The sequence below is a fragment of the Eptatretus burgeri genome, chromosome 17, assembly GCF_056783735.1.
Source record: "Eptatretus burgeri isolate ZD-2024b chromosome 17, Ebu_testis_v1, whole genome shotgun sequence".
Taxonomy (NCBI): Eukaryota; Metazoa; Chordata; class Myxini; order Myxiniformes; family Myxinidae; genus Eptatretus; species Eptatretus burgeri.
The window spans coordinates 43,532,630-43,558,557 of record NC_140977.1 but is presented as its reverse complement, the minus strand read 5'-3'; the positions used below and the strand labels follow the sequence as shown (position 1 = coordinate 43,558,557).

Below are 25,928 nucleotides of genomic sequence, written 5' to 3'. Positions count from 1 at the left end.
CTCGTTTTCCTGATGCTGATCCTGCTCATCAGATTCTCTCAGCGAGGGAGCCTCGTTAGTGGAGGAGGCCAATGGGCTGACCACATGCCTCGTGGTTGCAGCAGGTTGATCGGCATCTCAAGGAGATGGGGATGGGCCAGGCATCTGCCTGGGGGATGGCCAGACGGAGCCCCTGGGGTACCGGCGGAAAGTGGACGCAGCAACGCACTGCTCTGGCGCATGCTCCCACATCTGACCTGACCTGCTTTACTGACGGGAGTGTGAAGTGGAGGGGGTGGAGAAAGAGAGAGGGGGAGGGGAGGGAGGGGAGGCAGAGAGGACAGAGGTAAGGGAGAGGAGGGAGGGGAAGCGAGGAGTGGTTGAAGAAGGGGAAGCGAGGAAAGGGGTGGAGGTGGGGAGAGCGACGTCTCATGAAATGTTGCTATACACTGTGGGAGGGAAGAGTGAGAGATAGCGAGAGAGGCAGACAGAGAGAGAAAGAGAGGGGTGGGGAGAGAGAGAGAGGAAAGGGGGGGGGGGACAGGGAGAGAGAGGGAGCGGGAGCGGGAGATATACATATATACTGTTTATGTATATACATATATATATATATATATATATATATATATATATATATATATATATATATATATATATGTATATGCGACAGAAGTACGACAAGAAAATGCTGCATTTTATTTGGGGGGGGCAGACAGAGAGAGTGAGTTGGGGTGGGGGGGGGTTAGTGGCAAGAAGGACCAAAAAAAAAGGTGAGGGGGGAGGTGCGATTTGCAAAGAGAGTGATATGTTATGCTGAATGATAACATAAATTAAAAAAAAACCTTCTGTCATTACAGCTGTACACACAACGACACAACAGAGTTTGTAATATTAACTGCTGGTATATCTGCAAACACTTCGATATCCTAGTTCCAGAAAATTCGTGGGAACAATAACCAAAAGCAAGGACTGAAAACATGGAACTATCGCTCACGTATGACCTAATGATCTCATCGAGGGTGAACATCGAAAACATAGCATTGCAACCAGATATCATACTTCGGCACAAAAGGAGAGAAGAAGGCATTGCTAAAGCCCCCGTCACACCTTGACGATTTAGCCAGCGTATGGCAACGTATCAAAATTGATCTAAAATGCTGGCGTATGCTGAACTATTGATGTTTTTTTTCAGTTTTGGGCGTATATTAACGAGTTGGACGTATGCATAACGTATTAGTAACGTATACAGAACGTTTCGATAAGTTATAGATAACTTATACCAACGAATGCTTAGCGTGTTGTCGGCATTCACAACTTATGCCCAACGATAGTCTAACTTATGCATAGCGCGGCAGAGTATCGCCGACGATCACGTGGCGTAGCCTATTAAAAGGCTGCCGCTCGACGATTCAAATCATAACCGCACTAGACATCGAAGTGTCAACATCACCGTCATGCCGAAGAAGAAGAAAAAAAACATGGAGTCTGGAACACTGATGGGTTCCTCCTGTGAAGCCCATTTTTATATACCAATTCCCCTAAACGCTGCCAATACAACTTTATATGGTAGCTGTAAGTTAGAAACGCGTTCAGTAAGTTCTGTGGTCGTCCGGAAGACGTCAAATACGTCTACATACATCAATATGTGTTGGAGATACGTTACACATAGGTTCAAAGCACGTTACTCATAGGTTACAAATAAGTTTTGGGTACGCTAGACATTACCTCGACGTATTTCGACTTCTGAGTAACTTACAAGTAACGTGTGTCAACGATCGCATAACGTGCCTACAACTTATGGCCAGCGTATGCGGAACGTGTGAGTCATATGCTGGCATACGTCGAAAAATTTTGAGCATGCACAAAATTTGTCGGCGAGCTCGGCGTACTACGATGTATGCCAGCGTGCTTCAGCGTGCTCTTAACGTATACAAAACTTACCCATTACGTATTCGACGTGTGCCAGCGTATTCGCCAAATTTTTCATACGTCGGCATACGCTGGCTAAAACGTCAAGGTGTGACAGCCCCTTAAGTGAGGTGTTAATACCAATTATTTTGGAATACACAATGCAGAAATCAAGATAATGACCAAATACCAAGACCTCAAGAATGAAGTGAAAAAATCCTGGAAGCTGAAGAATGCCAAAGTTGTTTCAGTGATAGTTGGAGTGATGGGAATGATGACAAAGAACCTCACAGATATATTAAAAACCATCCCTGGGAATATTACTACAAACGAACGACATTTGGAAGCTGTCCGGGGCTCAGTGATGATCCTGAAGAGAGCCCTCGGCACAAAACTTTGAGAACAGAAAACATCACATCTTGGTCCATGAATCATGACTCCTTACCAAAATATAGGTGGATACTTTGAGCGCACCCTTGGAGGACTCCATTCCACATTTTGAAACCCGCATGTGTAGATTCCAATCAACGACACGCACACACACACACACACACACACACACACACACACACACACACACACACACACACACACACACACACACACACACACACACACACACACACACACACACACACACACACACACACCTGGGTAACCATTTGTTAAATCGCGTCGCAAAGTCAAAACATGGGGAACAGTTGGAAATTGTTTTTATTAACTGTTACACAATGAAAATGAGGGACAGCAATGTCGACAGAGGATAAAGTGCAACTGACTTCGTGTCACTGAAGAACTTCCTTGTAAACAATATTGTGAATTTTGTTTCCATTACAATGTATATAAAAAGTCGCTTGTGGCTTCCCACTCTGCAGGCTGCCACGTACAGTTGGCCATGTGTGAATGGGGACTCTTGAGACATACTCCGACAATATTGAGGCTTTGTCCTCGGGTTTTGTTCATAGTCATGGCAAAGCAGAATTTGATTGGAAACTGAATTTGCTGAATGTCAAAAGTCAAGTCTGTGTCTGATGGGATGATTAGTATCCTTGGAACCATGGCTTGCTCTCCTTTGTTTGGTCCAGCGCTGATGGTGACATTTAGGCAATTTGGCAGCAACTGTTTTATGATTACTCGAGTTCCGTTGCAAAGCTTTGGTGGGTCAAGGTTGTGTAATAGCATGACAGGCACTCCTATTTTCAGAAGGAGGTTGTGAGATGGCATTCCTGAAGGCTCGAGGCTGCTCAGGAACTCTGTGGGGTATGTCACTGCGACATCATCAGTCATGGTTTTGCCCACTGATTTGTATGAAGTGGCTTGCTTTGGGAAGGTCTGCAGAAGTTCCCAGTTTATGGTTTCTACTGAATCATTGTGTGGAGCAAGGATCGCGCGCTCACAAGCCACTCTGTGTTTGTAGCGTTGCATTAGGTTTGGATACACCTTTGACTGAAGACACAATGGTCCCCAAATTCTGTGGTATACTGATGAAATATGTCACTAATGTTTTGCACTTGGCCATCTCAAATCGTCAACAGCAGCTTTGCAAATTGACCTGTATCGTGTTTACTGTGAAGGAATGACTGCATGTTTGTTGGCAGATGAAGAGTTGTTATATGTTTCCAAAGGTGTGAAGATTTGAGGCATCAAGCATCAATCTCGTTGGCTTTCGCGTCACCACTCACAATATGAAGAGTTTGGCGGAAATCTCCGGATAACACCAACAAAATCCTTCCAATGAGGTTTTGCTGCTCTTGAGGATGTCATTCAGCGTTCAGTCTCGAGCTTCCACTGCCAGTCGGTGTGACATTGTAGCTCCATCCCAGAAGGTGACTTTACGCTACTGAAAGAGGGATGCCAAAGTCGAGCCACGTTTTATGGCACACATTGGTGTTTCTGTGCCTGTCAGGTTGAGTGGGATTTTAAATGTATAATGAGCTGTTTGTCTGCCTTGAAGAAGCTGGGCAGCAATCTCACTCCTTGCAGCTGCCAACGTGACATGACCACTGGAATGAACTTTTGTGAGAATGAGGTTTATGAGGAATGCTTTCCCTGTGCCACCAGGTGCAACCCAGAAGATTATTCCTCTCTCAGAATTGATGTGTGCCATCACATTGTTATCAATAACCATTTGGTCTTCCGCAAGCTGTGGCTCTGTTTGTTCAACGTGATTAAGAAGTGTGACACAGTCAGTCATAAGACTTCTCTTGAAGAATTTATTTCGAGTCTGTTGTCATCTTGATATCGCTCTGGAGTTGGCAATCCATACACATCCAGCGTCTGGTCTGCCATGACCTCCACAGAGTCTGACAAACGCATGAGTGCTTCATTGAAGATGTAGTCATTGTAATCCATGTCTGGCCGTCTTGCTTTCAAGCGACATTCATATGGAGCATCTTCCACCATGCATTGCTTGTTATGTTCCCACAGCATGGATGGGTTTCCAAGGTCACAAGTTGTGAGCAAGATGGTGAAGAGTGAGTGCAGTGTTGATGGAGAACAGCTTTCTGAAGCTTTTTGCATGCAAAAATTGCCAATGCTGGTCATCAGCGCCGTGAGTCTGGCATTTCACTCAGGCTGACTGGCAGGGACTTCAAGCAGCCATCAAACTTATAGACTGGTCTCGCATTGCTACTTTCCCCAACATCAACTTGTCCTGGGAATTATTTCAAAGAAACTTGCTCTCTCTCATGCAGAGATTTATCCCCTCTCATCTTCAGTTGTCATAACCTTCCTCTCGCCCATGGTACACTGAAGCTTGTGGTGAGGCAGTTGTCCTGAAACAACTTGCCTTCGCCTCATGGAAGGCAAATCCAAATGAAGGCAATCTCAGTTCCTTCAACAAAGCTCAGAATATGTGTGTAGCTACCCTCAGGAGAGCCAGGAAACAACACCTTTCTAATCTCAAGTCAGAACTCTCAAACCTGTCTCCCTCCTCTAAATCCTGGTGGCATCTGGTTAAGTCTGTTTCTGGTGTAAGTTCCCTCTCCATCCCCTCCCTTACCTCAAATGGCCGTACAGCTGACACTGCCCATGAAATGGCTGAATGCCATAACTCTGTGTTTTTTCTAAATCTTGTGTCCCAAACCCGTCGCTTTCTGTACCCACCTTACCCAGTCACACCCAGCTGTCCCTGGACTCTGTGTCCTTTTCTCCTGACAAGGTGGAGAGCTTGCTGTCAACCCTCGACTCATATTCTGCAACCGGTTCAGACGACATCAGCTCACGTGTCCTAAAAACCTGTTCCTCTGCTCTTGCTCACCCTCTCTCTGTTCTATTCACCCTCTTATTTGCTCAAGGTCTTCTGCCATCTGCTTGGAAATCAACAAACATTTCTGCCCTGCATAAAAAGTGTGCAAAAACAGATCCCTGCAACTACAGACCAATCGGCCTTCTCTCAATCACCGGCGAGGTTATGGAATGCATCATTGCTTCAGACATTAAATCCTTCCTCTTCTCCAAAGGCCTGATTTCCGATCATCAATTTGGATTTAGACCAGGTCACTCTACCTTCGACTTGCTGCTCCTGCATTCCCAACAATGGATGGAGGTCCTCAATGCCAGACATGAGATTAGAGCCATCTCCCTAGACATATTGCGTGCTTACCATATGGTCTGGCACCCTGCCCTGCTCACAAAACTCTCTTCCTATGGTATCCAAGGCAATCTCCACTCATGGCTCACAGACTTCCTCTCCTGTCGCAGTCAACGTATGGCCCTAAATGGAGTTCTCTCATCCCCTCTTCCTATCCAGGCTCTGGAGTTCCTAAAGGTAGTGTTCTGGGCTCAATGCTTTTTCTCATTTTCATCAATGATCTGTCCAACTCACTCTCTCACTGCAGGCAGGTTGGTGGTCTTTCTGTCTTCTACCGTCTCCTCTCCGATCTTGCCCCCCCCCGCTCTGTCTGCTATCTGTCCCACACATTTCCGCAGGGTGCTCAAGGTCCGCCAGCAACTCCCTTCTGGTAAAACTACCAAATCAAGAATTACTGCTCACCTTCTTTCATTCCTCTTTTTTTCTCGCCTTTGGAACAAACTCCCACACACTCTTCAATCCCACTCTTCCCTCAAGGTCTTCAAAACAGCTGTTAGTGTCTCTTATATCTCTTATCTTCCCCCATCCAAAACCATTATCTTTTCTACCCCCATTAATCCACCCCAAACCCACCTCCTTCAAATTCCCTGCTTTCCTTCCTGAAAGTCCCTGCAGTGTCCATCTTGTTTACCCCGTGTACCCCGCCCCATCCACAGATCTCCTCATATGTCCATTTCCCACTGTTTTCTGCTTCCCTCTCCCATCCCCTTGTTATACGTTCTGTGTGTTTGCTCTTATACGAGCCTTGACATTGTGTAATGATCACACATTGATAATAATCTGTCTGATCGTCTGATAATCTGCACCTCATCTCTGAGCTTATCACAATTAAGTCTGTAGATGGCCATGTCACAATACAACCCTTGTGGACATACTTTAACACATAGTTGATTGACTTGATGCTGCTGCACAGCTTCACATTGAGGTGGGAGTTAAATCTCCATGTCAGATACGGGTTGTCAGACACGATCCATCGACTGTCAATGGGGGTAGCTGTTTCCCTGAACATTTTCTCTGCTTTTTGTCCTCCATCCCGTGCTTTGTGGCTCAAATGTTGTCTATATAGATTCATTTAGTCTCTATAGATTTTTTTAGTGTTATATCGATTTTGGTGTGTTGCACAGAAGGGAGGGGTGGGGGTTTGGACATTGTTGGAGAAGCAGGTCATCGTGCAAAACCATCCTGGTGAGAGTGAACACTCTTGATACCCAGTTTGTGCATGTTGTGGAATTTTCTCTTTGATCTATTAACCGACCTGGTGTAAATTATATTACTCAATTTGTAAGAAATAATTAATTCACTGTCCACAACGAAAAGTACATTTGATCAGACAACATTTATTTGCGGTACCACAGAGTCCAAAACACTGATATGGTAAACATCCACAATGATTTGCACTACGCTTAGTTTACATTTTCTGACATTTATATGCTTTCGTGGGAGTGCAGAGGGAGAGAGAACATGGTGACTTTCAGCTGGCTTTGGTGAGAATCAGACAACATACTAAAAGCAGACAACCAAAAGAATGAATACAAGGACTTGTGTATATAAAAGGCAGTGAGTACATGGGTCTGATAAGCATTAGGCAAAATAACTCAAACTGCAATACGTGTCCACTGGGTGAAATAGAATGACATAATCATGGCGAAAGTTGCAGTGCCATCAACCAGGCTACCCTGTCGCACAGCAAGACATTTCCCACTTTCAACACCCAGACAAAAGGGAAACACAATTGACAGCCAATTCGACGAAACCATAAAAATTAAATTTATAAAGCACCAGCAACAATCTATATATTCATACTGAAGGACCAATTTTGTGCTCCTTGCGGTCGCGTCACGTTTTTCTCGGTACTGCGACCTGGAGTGAAAGAAACGTGGTACCTGTAAGAGTGCATCGTACATAGTGGCAATTGCCAAACTTCAACTCTGAAGCAGAATAAACACTTTTCGTTTTACATTCATTTACATGGCTACGTGTGACGTCACCGCTGAGAGGCGTCAGGACGTCATGACATCATCGGTTATTTGCTGACGCCATTACGTCCGTCGTCAGAACGTTACTGCTGAGAGGTGTAATTACTAATTACACTCCTCAAAAATAGTGTCTGCAATGTAAAATCCTCTTCTGCACATGGTGACTACCTCAGAATGTGAATTTGACACAAAAAAATGTAACAAGAAACATTGTACAGTAGACGCCGCTTTATAAATCCACCATGGGACCACGCCGTTTGGATTTATTAACCGGCTGGATTTATTAAGCGGAGAACCTATTTTCAGCCACCTACTGGATAGATAAGACAAAAAGTGAATGTCGTTAAACACTGCTTTATGCTACAAAAACATTGATTTATAAAATGGTGACAAGGGGATTGTTTAAAAGAATCTCTCCAAGGTCGCTTGCTTGGGAGGGAAGGTTTTGCGCAAATGTTCCTTTATTGAATCCGTCACGTGGCGGAAATCGGGATGGGCAAAACCTGAGAGCTGCATTCCCCTGTCCAATTTGGCGAGTGCCGTCCGCATCTCTGCCGCTGTTGGCATCGGCTCGGGTTCGTCGTCGCTTTCTTCCCTTGGCTATTGGGATTCGGGGTCGGAGGGATTCGAAGTCCGTCACCAGTTGCTGTTGTTGTTTTTTTGTTTTTTTTCACTCTGCGCATACTACATCAAGCTTAGGTTGAGACCGCGCACGTGCCAAGCAGGTGGATTTATTAAACGGAGGATTTCTCGATGTAAAATTCCGTTCCAACTCATGTTGGTCACAATCAGTGGCTGGATTTTATAACCGTGGATTGATAAAGTGGCGTCTACTGTATCTTCTATCTATCTATATATTAATACTGAAGGACCAATATTGTGCTCCTCCTAGCGGTCGCGTCACGTTTTTTTCGGTACTGTGACCTGGACTGAAAGAAACTTCGTACCTGTAAGAGTGCATCGCACATAGTGGCAAAAGTCAAACTTCAAATCTGAAGCAGAATAAACACTTTTCGTTGAGATGGGGGCGAGGAGTGAAGAGGCGGGGGCGGGGGATGAAGAGACGGGGGCAGGGAGTGAAGAGGCGGGGGACAAGGTAAGCAAATTTTTGGGTGGAGGTAAGCAAATTGAAAGTGGGAGACGGGGGAAATGGGGCGGGGGATGAGTGGGCGGGGGCTGGGGTGAATTAGGTGGGGTTAAGTGTTGGGGGTGGACAGAGGGGAGGGGGCAAGTGGGGCGGGGAATCAAGAGACAGGGGGCGGGGAGTGAAGAGGCGGGGCCGGGGTAATTACATTTTTGGGCGGGGGAAGCAAATTGAATGGGGCAGGGGTGGGGGATGAGTAGGCAGGGGCAAGCACACCCTGTCCAGTCCATGTCCCTCGAGTGTGTGTGAGCTGGTGAGGGTGGTTGAATGAACGGAATCCGTCTGTGACGGGGTTTCAGCTAGTTATAATTGAGAGTACAGTACATGAATATAATTTTTTTCTTCTTCTTCTTCCACATGCACCATTTGTCAAAGAATGTGACTGGTAAATCAGAAGAAACACACACAGTTAGGAGATAATGGGGGTGGAGTTGGCACAGGAGCTCTTCTGAGGGAGTGGACACGTCATGCCATGTGTGAATGAGCTCCATGGGTGAAAGGGTGTACCCGGTACATGTAAGCAAACACCAATGGTGTGTGTGTGTTTGTGTGTGTGTGGGGGGGGGGGGGGGGTTGGGGTGGGGTGGTATGGGGGTTGTGTTGGGGCAGGAGGTGAGGCAAAGTGCTTAACGATCCTGGGAGAGTGGACACCCTTTATGCCAAGTGTGAGCGAGCCCTGTGGGTGAAAGGGTGTATCCGGTAGATGGAAACAAACACATGGTGGGGGTGGGGTGTGGTGTTGTAGGGGAGGTTTATCATGCAAAACCACCCGAGGAGAGTGAACAGTATTCATGGCAAGTTTGAACCATGTGGCTCAAAAGGTGTGGCTGGAAAATTAGAGCAAACACACAGACACACACGGCTGAAATATGTCAAGTATCTCACCCGTAATGACCGAATCACGACTCTCACCCACAATTGGAGGGAATAACAAATCACCTCTCACCTAATCAATTTCCCCAGTGGGCTAGGATCTCCTTAATTTACTGGTCCAGTGGCCAAGTAGTACAGGCAAAATGTCGGATGACCTCACACAAATTGCAACAAAAGCAAACTCAACAGATTTTGATTCCTGGATATGTCCTCAGTGACAGAAAAAAAGTCCTAAGGGATCCTCTGGGGGGAAAGTCCTGAAATCATGGAAATCCAATATGGCCGCCACCCGGCTTCGGGGAAAATGAGAAAATTGTAAAGATTTATATTTTAATATGTAAATATGTTTTTCTGCATTCTAATTGTTTCTAGTTATGGTCAGTATATTGCTATACAAGAATAATTATAAAAAAAGTGAAATGTATTGAGGGTAAAATAAAAAATTATAGCTTTTTTGTCCAAAAATGTCAATTTTTTGTCCCGAAAATTTTTTTTTACCTGATACTGATTTTGTCTCCTGGACAAAAAAAAAAACGTTGAAAATGGGTTGTTCTACATTAAATATTTAATACCTTCCACCGACATGGACACTTTTATGAGGTTTTACTCTGTCCATCACCTGGTCTCCTACCACCTGTCACTCGAGTTCATGTCTATCATGGGCAGAAACATGATAGCCGCCTTTCCAGGGTGGTCACCCTTGTGTATGAATTGCATCATTCCTGACCATGCAGGTCTGGGGGACCCAAACAAGATGGATGTCTTCCACAGAACATCAAGATTTTCAGAGCAGTTCAGGGCTTTTAGGTTGACAAGTTTCTGGTACGTCACTGCTGTCATCCCGTGACTTTCTTCCTTGTGGTACTGTATCTGCACCCTTCCAACCATTGTGACATCACGAGACGTCACCTTAGCCCTGGGTATTGGCCGGCCTGATCTGGTTCCAGGGGTGACGGCGGCAATCATCCCCATGCCATGGAATGTGCCATGGCCATCCAGTGTGCGAATGTTATGGTCCACATTGTCAACTGCATAATGCACAAACTCTGTTGTCAGGTTAGGGATGTCTGTTCCATGTAACTGAGCAGCATTTCATTCAAACTGATGCACCTCTTCATATGAACAGCAGAACCCGTGATGCTGAAGGGAGTCAATGAGAAATCGTGATGCGAAGTGCTGATATAGCTGCACACCCAACCCAAGCTGCTTTGGTGCCAGTAAGACTCTGGGTCTAGTTGCCTGCACTATGGCTTGCCCAATTGAAGCCACTTTAACACCATCTTTCTTTCCCACAAACAGTCCTTCAAGCAGTACCAGCAGAGTATCTGGTAAGTATTTAATGCCAGCCTCTTGCGCTTGCAGGTCATCACCACATGAGTAGACTTCATGGGATGTTTCAATGGTTTTAATGTCTTCATTGATGAGTTTGGCAGCGGCCTGTACAAGCTTGATTTTCTCTTCAGTGGTGTTTTTTTCCTGCTGCTGGTTGTTGTAATATTCCTGAAGCACTGCCCTGGCTGTTGTCCTGAAGGTGACCACGTTCAGCTTGCCGTTGATCGCAGTTTGGATTATCCTTTCACCAAAGTGTTCCCACAGCCTCGCCTTCATGTGGGTGTAGCTGTATGCTTCGTGGTGAGTGCCTGCCAGTTTCTGTGTCATGAGGTCAACGAGATCATTGATGGTGATCTGCTCATAATTTTCCTCAAGATATCTTGCCACTTGCAAGAATGCTGCTGTCTTCTCATCGCCTCGAGGCCGTCCAAGCTTTGTCCTCTTGGATTCTTCAGTGTCCGTCATCTGAGCTATTGGTATCTGTTTATTTGTGCGAAAGTTAACACTGCATGTCTGGTGGTAAACTGCATCTGCTGCGTGCAAGTCATGCACATGCAGAATCCGTACCTTCACAGCATCTGACCAAACATCGGCTCGTTCGCGGCACATTGCCAGGAGCGTGTACTTCAATTCAATTGTCTTTACTTGAAGCACATCCTGTGTCTTCCGCTTCCTCCCAAACTTGGCTGGTCTACTACAGAAAAGCCAATCAGTGTTGAAAGAAAACCCCTCCTCAGATGGCCTAAGTACATCTGCTTGTACTGGCCTTTGACTCTTCTTTCCTGGTATCCTTGGCTCTCTGATGTGGGTTGCAGTATATACGCCGGCAGTCTTTGTGCACCCTTTCCCCAGGTACAGTGTGAATGCTGTCTTTCCTTGCGCTGCTGGCCTGGTTGATGGCTGAACACCCCTTTTCTGTTAGAGTTGAAGCTGATGGGCCTCCTGCATCCTGTTTACAGATGGCACACCGTTCAGGTCCCTCCATGCCTGAAAATAAAAATCCAGAATTAGTATAATTTTTTAAAAGTTTGAACTGACCATGTTATATTAACAAATAAACATAGCTATGGTATTTAAAATCAGAATTTGTCTTAATCCTATTAATGTATTAGCTATAGCCAGGCGTTTATCCTTTGTTTGGACCGAATACGCACAAAGTGCACATATTTCAAATTAAGAGGGTCGGGGTAGGCAAATGGTAATAAATTCAATAAAAATTAATATTGTGTTAATTCTTTCACCAGAGGATAGTACTAATGTCCCTGTATCTGGAAATATGTAGTATGTATGCCTGGGGATACATATGTTCTTATATGAACAAACTTTCTCAAGTCAAAATATTTTTTAGGGAAAAAAATATTGACATTTTTGGACAAAAAAGCTTTAATTTTTTATTTTATCCTCAATACATTCCACTTTTTTACAATTATTCTTGTATATCAATATACTGACCATAACTAGAAACAATTAGAATGCAGAAAAACATATTTACATATTAAAATATCAATCTTTACAATTTTCACATTTTCGCCAAAGCTGGGTGGTGGCCATATTGGATTTCCATAATTTCAGGACTTTCCCCCCGGAGGATCCCTTAGGACTTTTTTTCTGTCACTGAGGACATATTCAGGAACAAAAATCTGTTGAGTTTGCTTTTGTTGCAATTTGTGTGAGGTTGACCAAATATTTCTGCTTAAATGCCTGTACTAAGGGGGGGGGGCATGTGGCATTGGGATTCTCATCTGTCTGCTACTTGTGAATGTCTGCAGCTGCAGAAGAACCCAGGCAAGATTACCTTGGGTAGCTTTCTTGGTTGTTTTCTGCAGCTTTCCTTGGCAAATGAACATACCCACACAATACACACCTACTGAGGAGACTGTGGATACACCTACTGGGGAGACCGTCATGGACATAACTTCTGGGAAGACCGTCGTGGACACACCTACTCGGGAGACCATCGACTTACTACTGGGGAGACTGTGGAAATGTCCACACAGTACACACCTCTGATACAAATGGCAAAAAACTGGATTGTGCAAACAACTCGAGAAGGTGAGCAGGAAAACAACATTCGGTCCCCAACACCCTACCTACACATACACAACACCTGATGGGAATTCCAACACACAACCCACACCTCGTCACGTCTAACCCAGACGTGAAACCAGCCATGTCCGTGCCCCAGAAACACCAAACTAGCAACAAGCATACACACACCTACTCACCCCCACACATACAACACCAGATCACGAGTAAGTCATAATAAGAGCAGAGTTGGCCATCGGTGATGCGATTTGACGTTTATTTGCTTGAGGTTCAGCAAAATAAAAACACTCCCCCATTAATGTCACACACCGTCATGTGACCGGAAATGAGTGGTCGCCTCGGGAATAAAAGTGGACATGTACAGAGATGTGGGGCCTCTTGGCCTGAGGAAGCTCACTGGGAAGAGGTTAAACGTCGCCTGTTACTGAGGCTGCTTTACTTGTTACTTAAATTAGCAGGGTAGATCTAGATACTTTTTTGGTTGGATGTGCCTTTCATATTTTAAAATTGGCACCTGTGTGACCTGGTGTTGGCGTCGTGATTAAGGTGGTGGCTTGGGATCCTAGGATCCTGAGTTCAAGCCCCATTGCCAGCTGAATTCACAACAGGGGGTTGACTCAGCATGTCATCCTTCCGAGGTGGACGAAATGAATACCAGTGTAGAAGCCAAAAAGGCTGCACACGAAGCAAATGGGTATCAACAGATTGATTAAATCTGGTATTGGTGTGGTGCAGGCATGATGGGCCAAATGGCCTCCTTCTGCACCTAAATTCCTTGTGTCCAAAGGAAGCAGTTCAGTTTGGCATTTTAATATGAAATAGGCAAAGCCGAGAAACGAACGAAACCCATTAGAGTAACCCTTTAAAACCCATTAGAAATACCCTTTGGACCACTTTTGAATTACCCTGTTGAAATTATGTGTGCGAATTTCCACTCACTTATGGTTATACAGTGGTGAGATGAACGCTGGCGGTCCCCCATTCTGCATAATGCTCAGCAAACATAGTTAAATGGGAGTAGAGTTGACAGTTCAGTCGAGATGCGTGTGGCCAATGCTCCTCGGAACCCAGGTCGAAAACACTGGTGGAGAACATATCACACAATGTTGATTTTCAGCAGATGAAAAATAACCAAGTCCGGGAAATAGGAAAGTTCGTCTGTGGTGGTTCCACCGAGATGCTGCTGATGTTCCTCAGAAACCAGGATGAATACAAAGACCTGCAAAGTAGGAAAGTTTGTCTTTCAAAATAGGAAGGCGTTGACCGACTCGACGCGAGTAGCCCATGGGAAGCAAGGTAGGAACTGCTGATAGTCAAGAGGGAAAACGAAGAGAACCAGGAAGCCAAAAGAACCGAGCAGTGCTGGTACTTCTTAAAGCTTCATAATAACTTGGCTCCTCTCCCCGGTATATCTTCTTTCCTTTTTAAATCCTTTTCCCACCCTCGCATGGAAAAGTATTCGAGGTTGATTTGTTATTAATGGTTTTAAACCACGCCCCACCGTTCAGCATTTGTAATCAGAACATCAGCACGTAAGGAACAAGCTTGGTGGATTAACTCTGTCTGCACATCTGTGTATGTAGGAAATGATGAATGTAAAAAGGCAGTCACCACTACAACCCCTTTAGAATTTCCCTTTAGACCTGTTCAGAATTAGGCTTTCAAATTACCCTTTAGAAGACCTTTGGATTACCCTTTGGAATTATCCTTCAGATCCCTTGAGAACACTTCAGAATTACCCTTTAGAATCCCTTAGATTTACCCTTTAGACCCATTTGGAACCCTTTAGAATTGCCCTTTTCACCCTTTCAGACCACCACTTCAGCATTACCCTTTAGACCCCTTTAAAATTACCCATAAGAATTACCCATGAGACTTTCCCTTTAGGTTTACCCTTTTTTATCTTTTTATTTTTTTGGATACCTTGGCGAGGCTCGTGTGAGAGCGAACACACAACGCACATCAAGGGGGGCATGATACAAGAGGGGAGGGAGTGGGAAGGACAACACAGTGGGGAACAGAGAGAGACATTAGGAGATCTGTGGAAGGGAGAGGGATGGGACGGGGAACATGGGGAATAGAATATGGACATTACAGGGACTTTCAGGAAGGAAAGCAGGGAATTTGAAGGAGGTGGGCTTGCGTGGATTATCGGGGGTAGAAAAGATCGAGGATTTGGATGGGGGATGATGAGAGGTCGTAGTGAACAGCTGTTTTGAAGGCCTGGAGGGAAGAATGGGATTGAATAGAGTGAGGGAGTTTATTCCAAAGGCGGGAAAAAAGAGGAATGAAAGAGTGAAGGTGAGCAGTGATTCGTGATTTTGGTAGTTTTACCAGAAGGGGGTTGTTGGTGGACCTTGAGCGCCCTGCGGAAATTGTGGTGGGGACAAATCACAGAGAGAGCAGGGGGGCGAGGCTGGAGAGGAGACGGTAGAAGACAGAAAGACCATCGACCAACCTGCGGTGATTGAGTGAGAGGCCCAAAGACTCAGCCTCATTGCTGGAGATGCCAATGATCCGAAATGCCTTGGTTTCTACAGCGTGAAGCCGAGAAAGCTGGGAGGGTACGGCAGAGGGTGGAGACATCAGCAAAGAGATATAGAGGATTTTCCAGAGTCGGAGAGATCATTGATGAAAAGCAGAAAAAGAACAGGGCCCAGAACGCTACCTTGAGGAACTCCAGCCTGGACAGGAAGAGGGGATGAAAGAATTCCATTTAGGGCCACACGGTGACTGTGACAGGAGAAGAACTCTGCGAGCCATGAGTGGACGTGGCTTTGGATACCATAGGAAGAGAGTTTGGTGAGCAGGGCAAGGTGCCGGACTGTGTAAAAAGCACGCGATATGTCCAGGGATATGGCTCGGATTTCCTGTCTGGCATTGAGGACTTCCATCCATTGTTGGGAGAGCAGAAGCAGCATATCCAGGGTAGAGTGACCTGGTCTGAAACCAAATTGATGATCAGAAATCAAGCCATTGGAGAAGAGGAAGGATTTGATGTCTGAAGCGATGATGGATTCCATAACCTTGCTGATGTTTGGTAGAAGGCTGATTGGTCTGTAATTGCATGGATCTGTTTTGCACCTTTTTTGTGCAGGGCAGTGATGTTTGCTGATTTCCAAGCAGATGGCAGATGACCTTTAGCAAATGAGAGGGTGAATAGAACAGAGAGAGGGTGAACAAGAGCAGAAGAGCAGGCTTTGAGGACACGTGGGCTGATGCCGTCTGGACCGGTTGCAGAATCTGAGTTGAGGTTTGACAGCAAGCTCTCCACCTTGTCAGGAGAAAAGGACACAGAGTCCAGGGACAGTTGGGTGCGACTGGGTAAGGTGGGTACAGAAAGCGATGGGTTTTGGACACAAGATTAAGCTGCAAACACCGAGTTTAGGCATTCAGCTTTTTCATGTGCGGTATCAGCAGTGTGGCCATTTGAGGTAAGGGAGGGGATGGAGGGGGAACATACACCAGAAACAGATTTGATTCGACACCACCAGGATTTTGAGGAGGGAGAGAGGTTTGAAAGTTCAGACTTGAGATGAGAAAGATGTTGTTTTCTGGCTCTCCTGAGGGTAGATACACACTTGTTCCGAGCTTTCTGGAAGGAACTGAGATTTCCCTCAGTTGGGTTTGCTTTCCATGAGGCAAAGGCAAGTTGTTTCAAGACAACTGCCTCACCCCAAGCTTCAGTGAACCAAGGGCGGGAGGAAGGGTAAGACAACTGAAGACGAGAGGGGATAAATCTGTGCATGAGAGAGAGCAAGTTTCTTTGAAAGAATTCCCAGGATGAGTTGATGTTGGAGAAAGTAGCGATAGGAGACCAGTCTATAAGTTAAAGAGCCGCTTGGAGACCCTGCCAGTCGGCTTGAGTGAAATACCAGACTCGACGGCGGTGAGGTGTTTCTCTGATAATAGCCAGAGAGATGTCCACTTTGACAAGGACGTGGTTAGAAGAACCAATTGGAGCGGAGGAAGAGCTGCAGATATTGTCAGGGAAATTTGTCAAAATCAGATTCAGAAGAGATGGAGTATCATTGGTTAAGATCCTGGTAGGGAAGTTGACTGATTGAGTCAGTCCCAATGAGTCGCAGAAAGCTTTTGCTGAGGTGCCATGACAGGTGAGAGAGGTACCCACACCTCGCCAACTGGCATGATGACAATTGAAGTCGCCACATATGAGGAAGAGAGAGTTTGGATGAGAAGATAGAAGTTGGTCCATATTTTCGGATAGTGAGGTGTAGATGGAGTCATCACTGTGAGGTGGACGGTACAGTACACATAGAAACATGAGGTTGGAGTGGAGGGAAGCCGTAGTCAGAGATATTCCTGGGGGTGTGGAGTCACCACTACAACCACTTTAGAATTTCCCTTAAGACTTGTTCAGAATTAGGCTTTCAAATTAGATCTTTAGAAGACCTTTGAATTACCCTTTGGAATTATCCTTCAGATCCCTTGAGAACACTTCAGAATTACCCTTTGGAATCCTTTAGAATTACCCTTTAGACCAATTTGGAACCCTTTAGAATTCCCCTTTACACCCCTTCAGACCACCACTTCAGCATTACCCTTTACACCCCTTTAAAATTACCCATGAGACTTTCCCTTTGGACTTACCCTTTCGAACCCCTTTATAATTACCCTTTCAACCGCTTTAGGATTACCCTTGAGACTCCTTTAAAATTACCCATTAGACTTACCTTTTAGACTTACCCTTGAGAACCCTTTCAAACTATGCTTTTGAACCCCTTCAAATTAGCTTTTAGAATTACCCTTTAGATTAAAAAAATTAGACTTACTCTTCAGAATCACCCTTTATAATCACCCTTCAGAACCCATTAGAATTACCCTCAAGACCACCCCTTTGGCATTACCCTTTAGAATTACCCTTTAGACCCCTTTCAAATTATCCTTTAGAATTACCCTTTAGACCCCATTAGAATTACCCTTTAGAATTACCCTTTAGACCCCATTAGAATTACCCTTTAGAATGACCCTTTGGAATTACCCTTTAGGCCCCATTAGAATTACCCTTTAGACCCCATTGGAATTACCCTTTCAAATTACCCTTTAGACCCCATTAGAATTACCCTTTAGAATTACCCTTTCGACCCCATTGGAATTACCCTTGAGAATTACCCTTCAGTCCCCTTTAGACCCTATTATAATTACCCTTTAGAATTACTCTTGAGAATTACCCTTTAGACCCCATTGGAATTACCCTTTCGACCCCTTTAAAATTATCCAATAGAATTATCCTTTAGAATTACCCTTTCGACCCCTTTTCAATTATCCAATAGAATTACCCATTAGAATTACTCATTAGAATTACCCTTTCAACTCCTTTGAAATTACCGTTTGGAATTGCACTTTTGACTTACCCATTAGAATTATCCATTGGAATTACCCATGAGAACCCTTGGCACACTTGAGAACACTTGAGAATCCTTTAGAACACTTGAAAACAACCCTGCAGAATAATCCTTTGGACACCCTTTAGAATTACCCTTTCGACCCATTTTAGACCCCTTTGTAATTACCCTTTAGAACTACCCTTTAGAACTACCCTTTAGAACTACCCTTGAGACTTACCCTTTAGAATTTCCCTTTAGAATTTCCCTTTAGAATTACCCTCTAGAATAACCCTTCAGAATTACCCTTCAGAATTACCCTTTAGAATTACCCTTCAGACTTACCCTTTTGAATAACCCTTTAGAATTACCCCTTCAACCCCTTTTAGACCCCTGTGGAACTACCTTTTCGATTTACCCTTGAGAATTACCATATACTGTATATATATGTATATATATATATATATATATATATATATATATATATATGTATATATATATATATATATATATATATATATATATATATATATATATATATATATATATATATATATATATATATATATATATATATATATATATATATATATATATATATATATATATATATATATATATATATATATATGTTGTTCGAGTTTCGGCTGCTCCCGTTAGGGGTCGCCACAGCGGATCATCCGTTATGATCCGCACACTGATTTGGCATAGGTTTTACGCCGGATGCCCTTCCTGACGCAACCCTGGTCTTACGACAACCCTGGTTTGCCTCTTACGACACAGGGATAAGGATTGGGTTTCGCCATGATTCCGGGCTGCCCTACACCCTCTCATAGCGTGGCCCAGCGCAGATTTCCCGTCCTCAAGCGATCCTCCAACCCAAGCCTCCGAGTAGCTGGATTACAGGCGCACGCCACTACGCCCGGTATATATATATATATATATATATATATATATATATATATATATATATATATATATATATATATATATATATATATATATATATATATATATATATTAATCTTGGGTTCTCCAACCTTGACTTGAACAAACAATTATTCAACGATTGGTGGGGTGGTTTATCAAACACCCCTTTATTAACCCAAAGAAGGGAGAGGGGCTTTACCCACCCCCATCTTTAGGTTGATAAAGGTGGGTTTCGAATTATTCCTTCACTCTTGAGAAAGGTCAGCAGATGCACATTTGTTTCATGTTGCTGGTCGAAACGTTCACTAATTGTTTGTTCAATTAAAGGTTCGAGAACTCAAGCTGAATTCATGTGATTTTATTCCCAACTGCAAGTCTTTACAGTACATAAATACACACATCCTAAAAAAAAAGTTTCAGAATTCTAAAATATTTTTATGAGGGGACAGGGGGAGGGGTGGTAAACATGTTTGACTTTTTTCATCAAAGGTTTCAAAACAATCACAGTCCATTTTCAAACGTTCCTCCATTTACCAAGGGCATCATGGGTGTACATAATCCATTGGCTGAGTCTCACAGTTTTCAGGACCATGGCATGAGTTCACGAATGCCGTGGTGGTCCTCTCAACTATTTCCTGTGATGAGGTGAACTCATCGTTCACATTGTCATGATAGGTTGTACAGAGACCTGAAAGACACAAAACCATGCCTGTCTCAGGATTGGCTGTAAAACATTACTTGTGTTTGGTGTTAAAGGAAGGCAATAAACCAGAACAACAGTTAAAATAGTGAGGGTTGGAATGGAAAAAGGAATCAAAGTTGATTGGCAGTCGAATAAACAAAAGTGAAAGTCCACAACATGTATTCACCAAATAGTCATTATTCACAAATAATTGTATCATTTGTGGTTCTAAATATATTAACAACCAAAATTGTCCAGGTCTTTTTGGAACACCCTGTATTTCTGTGGTTTGAGAGGAAATATCCAAACTCAGACCCACATGGTATTAAAATTGCTTGACTTGTATGTTCCCATCGTGTACAGCCTTTTTGACTGCTGGTTGCATCATTGGTTAGAAGAGCAGTTCTGCCACTGATGCAGTGCCCCACCGACCTCAGAAGGATGACAAGCTGAGTCAACACCCTGGTGTTAGTTAATTCAGCGGCCAACGGGGCTCGAACGCAAGCTCCTTGGATCACAAGCCACCACCATAACTGCTAAGATAACTGTGAAGCCAACGCTAGGCTTGACTTATACATGTCCTGAAAGTACAAATGGCAAAGAGGCGACTACAATGTCAGAAAGGACAAGTCTGCTCTTGGTGGCATTGGCATTAATATCGTTGGAATTGGAAACATTGGCATTAATATCGTTCTCAAATGTGCAAATACAGGGATGCTGTCACACAGAGGAATGAGAGTAACTGATCCATAGGTCACAAGTCAGGGGACAAGTCGAGCGGTGTGATGTAAATGCCAACGCTGGTTGGGCTCGAGCGCACACCATGCATATGTACAAGAAGAGGTAAGAGAGGGAGATGAGGGAATGAAAAACCTCCTTTTGCTTCATCAAAATAAGCATATGGCGATATGACTTGTGGCATTTCAGTCGCTTGTTCTCTCTTCCCTTTCACCTTTCATCCTCTCTGCCGATCCCATACCGACCGACGAGTTCAACACGCCACCGAACAGCTCTGACTCCACTCTCCTCCAGCATCTTCTCTGTTAAAGTTGAGAGTTTTATTGAGATTTGGTTAATTTTAAATAATGCTGCCTTCCAACACAAACGCTCGCTACCTTTGATAATGCGTTTCATGTGCTTCAGCAGAGAGATGTAAACCTGCATTATTGGGTCAATCTGAACTTGAAATTTAACTCCACTCATGTTCATCACCTGGATATATGATGGGGATTGCATGAATATGGACATTGTATCTGCACAGAAAATAAAAAAAATCTTAAGTATGAACCAGTTCACATATGCCCAATAAGCACCAATGTATTGCAAGAGTTGGTGTTCATGCCGAAGGATGAATGAACCAAGTCCAGAACTCACCAGTGTGAAAGGGAAGAGGAACTTTCACATCAGATGAGTCAACGTCTATGATGAAACTCAATACTGTCCTGATAAATATTTTTTAAAAACACGTTAGACATCATGCGATTCAATATTGATTAATTAAGACGAAGTTGAGACCAAGCAGCATGCAATGGAGATGCAACAATAATTATGCGACAAAAATCAGAAAACAAAGGAGACATACACAATTTGTACTGAGGTGTCAGTGAAGGTCAACGATGACAAAAAAGTCTGAGTTTCTTGCCTTCAACACCTCTACAGATTGGCCAGGATGTTGAGTTGAACCAAGTGAAACAAAACGAAAAAAAAAAAATCAAACTTTCTCTGGGAGAATGACGAAAGAAGTCTGGAACCAAGAGGATACAGATCGACAGTGAGGTTGAGATAAACGACATTGAGAGATGATGCTTGTTCTGGGGAAAATAATTTTTTACACATGTTGTTTGTAAAATGATGATTGTTGTGAAATGATGATTAATGTCATGAGTTTGAAATTATGGTTATTGTAAAATAATGATGAGAATGATGAGTGTAAAATGATGATTGTTTGGTTGTGTGTAAAATGATGATGAATGGAAAATGATGATTATTGTGTTGAGTGTAAAATGATGATTATTGTGTTGTGTGTAAAATGATGATTTTTGTGTTGTGTGTAAAATGATGATTGTTGTGTTGATTGCAAAATGATGATTATTGTGTTGTGTGAAAATGATAATTGTTGTTGAGTGTAAAATGATGATTGTTTGGTTGTGTGTAAAATGATGATGAATGGAAAATGATGATTATTGTGTTGAGTGTAAAATGATGATTATTGTGTTGTGTGTAAAATGATGATGATTATGATGATGAGTGTAAAATGATGATTGTTTGGTTGTGTGTATAATGATGATGAATGGAAAATGATGATTATTGTGTTGAGTGTAAAATGATGATTATTGTGTTGAGTGTAAAATGATGATTATTGTGTTATGTGTGAAATAATTGTTTCATTGCATGTAAAAGGATGATTGTTGTGTCATGAATATGATGATGATGATGATTGTAAAATGATGAATATTGTGTTGTGTGTAAAATGATGATTATTGTGTTGTGTGTAAAATGATGATTATTGTGTTATGTGTGAAATAATAATTGTTTCATTGCGTGTAAAAGGATGACTGTTGTGTCATGAGTATGATGATGATGATTGTAAAATGATTATTGTTGTGTTATGTGTAAAAGGATGATTATTGTGTTGTGTGTAAAATGATGATTGTTGTGTCATGAGTATGATGATGATGATTGTAAAATGATGATTATTGTGATGTGTGGAAAATGATGATTATTGTGTTGTGTGTAAAATGACAACTATTGAATTGAGTGTAAAATTATGATTGTTGTGATGAGTGTAAAATGATGAATATTGTGTTGTGTGTTAAATGATGATTATTGTGTTGTGTGCACAATGATGATTAATGGAAAATGATGATTATTGAGTTGAGTGGAAAATGATGATTATTGTGTAATGTGTTTTATTATGGTTAATAGGAAATGATGATTCTTGTGTTGAGTGTGAAATGAAAATTGTAGCATTGAGTGTAAAATGATGATTACTGTGTTGTGTGCACAATAATGATTCATGGAAAATGATGATTATTGAGTTGAGTGTGAAATGATGATTATTGTTTCATGTGTAAAATTATGATGACTGGAAAATGATGCTTATTGTGTTGATTGTGAATTTATGATTATTGTGTTGTGTGTAAAATGATGATAATTGTGTTGTGTGTAAAATGATGATGATTCTGTTATGTGTGAAATGATAATTGTTGCATTGAGTGTAAAATGACGATAATTGTTTCATTGCATAGAAAATGATTATTGTTGTATCATGAGTGTGATGATGATGATTGTAAAATGATTATTCTGTTGTGTGGAAAATGATGGTTATTGTAAAATGATGATTATCGAGTTGAGTGTAAAATGACGATAAATGGAAAATGATTATTATTGTGTTGAGTGTAAAATGAAAATTGTTGCATTGAGTGTTGCATATCAAGGGTTGGCGTCAGGAACTGCATCCGGCCATAAAACATTCTCTCAAAAAAGGGAACCATGATGTGACTAAGATTGTCTTGGGGGCTGCAATGCTAACCCCTGTTCTCACTGGGAAAATGGCCTTAAAAATGCCTGTGTGTTTGTTTGATGTGTGTAAAATGATTATTGTTGTGTTGTGTCTCAAATGATGATTAATGTGTTGTGTGTAAAATGATGATTGTTGCATTGAGTGTAAAATGATTGTTGTGTCACGAGCATGATGATGATGATTGTAAAATGATGATGATTGTGTTGTGGGTGAAATGATCATTATTCTGTTGAGTGTAAAATGATTATTATTGGAAAATGATGATTATTGTGTCATGTGTAAAATGATGATTGTTGTCTGATGTGTAAAATTATGATTACTGGAAAATGATGATTATTGTGTTGAGTGTAAAATTATAATGATTGTGTTGAGTGTAAAATGATGATAAAATGATGATGTTGAGTTGTAAAATGATTATTGTGTTGCGTGTAAAATGATGATTGTTGCATTCAGTGTAAAATGATGATTGTTGTGAAATGATGAATATTGTGTTGTGTGTAAAATGAGGATTATTGTGAAATGTTGAATCTTGCGTTGTGTGTACAATGATGATTTTTGTGTTTTGTGTGAAATGATAATTGTTTCATTACGTGTAAAATGATTATCGGTGTGTCATGAGGATGATGACGATGATTTTAAAATGATGATTATTGTGTTGTGTGTACAATGCGGATAAATGGAAAATGATTATTATTGTGTTGAGCGTAAAATGATGATGATTGTGTAATGTGTAATATTATGATTTCTGGAAAATGATGATTATTGTGTTGAGTGTTAAATGATATTTGTTGCATTGAGTGTAAAATGATGATTATTGTGTTGAGTGTAAAATGATAATTGTTGCATTGAGTGCAAAATTATGATTATTGTGCTGTGTGTAAAATGATGATTTTTGCATTGAGAGTAAAATGATTATTGTTGTGTCATGAGAATGATGATGATGATTATTGTGTTGAGTTTAAAATGATGATTATTGTGTTGAGTGTAAAATGATGAAAATTGTTGATTGCGTGTGAAATGATGATTGCTGTCTCATGAGTATGATGATGATGATTGTAAAATGATGATGAGTGTATTGTGGGTAAAATTATGATTGTTGTGAAAATGATGATTATTTTGTTGTGTGTAAAATGATATGATAATTGTTGCATTGAGTGTAAAATGATGATTGTTGTTTTGTGGGTAAAATGATGATTATTGTGTTGTGTAAAATTGATAATTATTGTGTTGAGTGTAAAATAAATGATTCATGGAAAATGATGATTATTGTGTTGTGCGTAAAATGATTATTGTGTTGTGTGTACCATGATGATTGTGCTATGTGTGAAATGATAATTGTTGCGTTGAGTGTTAAATTATGATAATTGTTTCATTGCATGTCAAATGATGATTGTTGTGTCATGATTACGATGATGATTATTGGAAAATGATAATTATTGTGTTGTGTTTAAAATGATGATTATTGTGTTGAGTGTAAAATAATGAATATTGTCTTCTGTGTAAAATGATGAGTGTTGTGTTGTGTGCACAATGATGATTAATGGAAAATGATGATTATTGAGTTGAGTGCAAAATGATGATTATTGTGTAATGTGTAATATTATGGTTATTGGAAAATGATTATTATTGTGTTGAATGTGAAATGAAAATGGTAGCATTGAGTGTAAAATGATGATTATTGTGTTGTGTGCACAATAATGATTCATGGAAAAGGATGATTATTGAGTTGAGTGTAAAATGATGATTATTGTGTCATGTGTAAAATTATGATTTTTGCAATATGACGATTATTCAGTTGAGTTTAAAATGATGATTCTGTGTTGTGTGTAAAATGATGATTATTGTGTTGTGTGTAAAATGATGCTTATTGTGTTGATTGTGAATTTATGATTATTGTATTGCATGTAAAATGATGATAATTGTGTTGTGTGTAAAATGATGATTATTGTGTTGTGTGTAAAATGATGATGATTGTGTTTTGTGTGAAATGATAATTGTTGCATTGAGTGTAAAATGATGATAATTGTTTCATTGCATATAAAATGATTATTGTTGTATCATGAGTGTGATGATGATGATTATAAAATGATTATTCTGTTGTGTGGAAAATGATGGTTATTGTAAAATGATGATTATTGTGTTGAGTGTAAAATGACGATAAATGGATAATGATTATTATTGTGTTGAGTGCAAAATGATGATTGTTGCATTGAGTGTAAAATGATGATTGTTGTGAAATGATGAATGTTGTGTTGTGTGTAAAATGAGGATTATTGTGAAATGATGAATATTCCGTTGTGTGTACAATTATGATTATTGTGTTCTGTTTGAAATGATAATTGTTTCAATGCGTGTAAAATGATTATCATTGTGTCATGAGGATGATGACGATGATTTTAAAATGATGATTATTGTGTTGTGTGCACAATGAGGATTAATGGAAAATGATTATTATTGTGTTGAGCGTGAAATGATGATGATTGTGTAATGTGTAGTATTATGATTTCTAGAAAATGATGATTATTGTGTTGAGTGTTTAATGATATTTGTTGCATTGAGTGTAAAATGATGATTATGATGTTGAGTATAAAATGATGA

At 41.5% G+C, this 25,928-nt stretch overlaps 1 long non-coding RNA gene and 1 pseudogene across 1 annotated transcript; one reads left to right on the top strand and one right to left on the bottom strand.

The window, feature by feature from the left end:
• Positions 1-6,923: 6,923 nt before the first annotated feature.
• LOC147009921 (uncharacterized) lies at positions 6,924-21,848 on the top strand. Its single transcript, XR_015052954.1, has 3 exons — positions 6,924-7,036; positions 12,631-12,856; positions 20,520-21,848. It is a non-coding gene; the product is annotated as an uncharacterized LOC147009921 (long non-coding RNA).
• Positions 18,982-19,122, bottom strand: LOC147009922 (signal recognition particle RNA; annotated as a pseudogene).
• Positions 21,849-25,928: the final 4,080 nt, after the last annotated feature.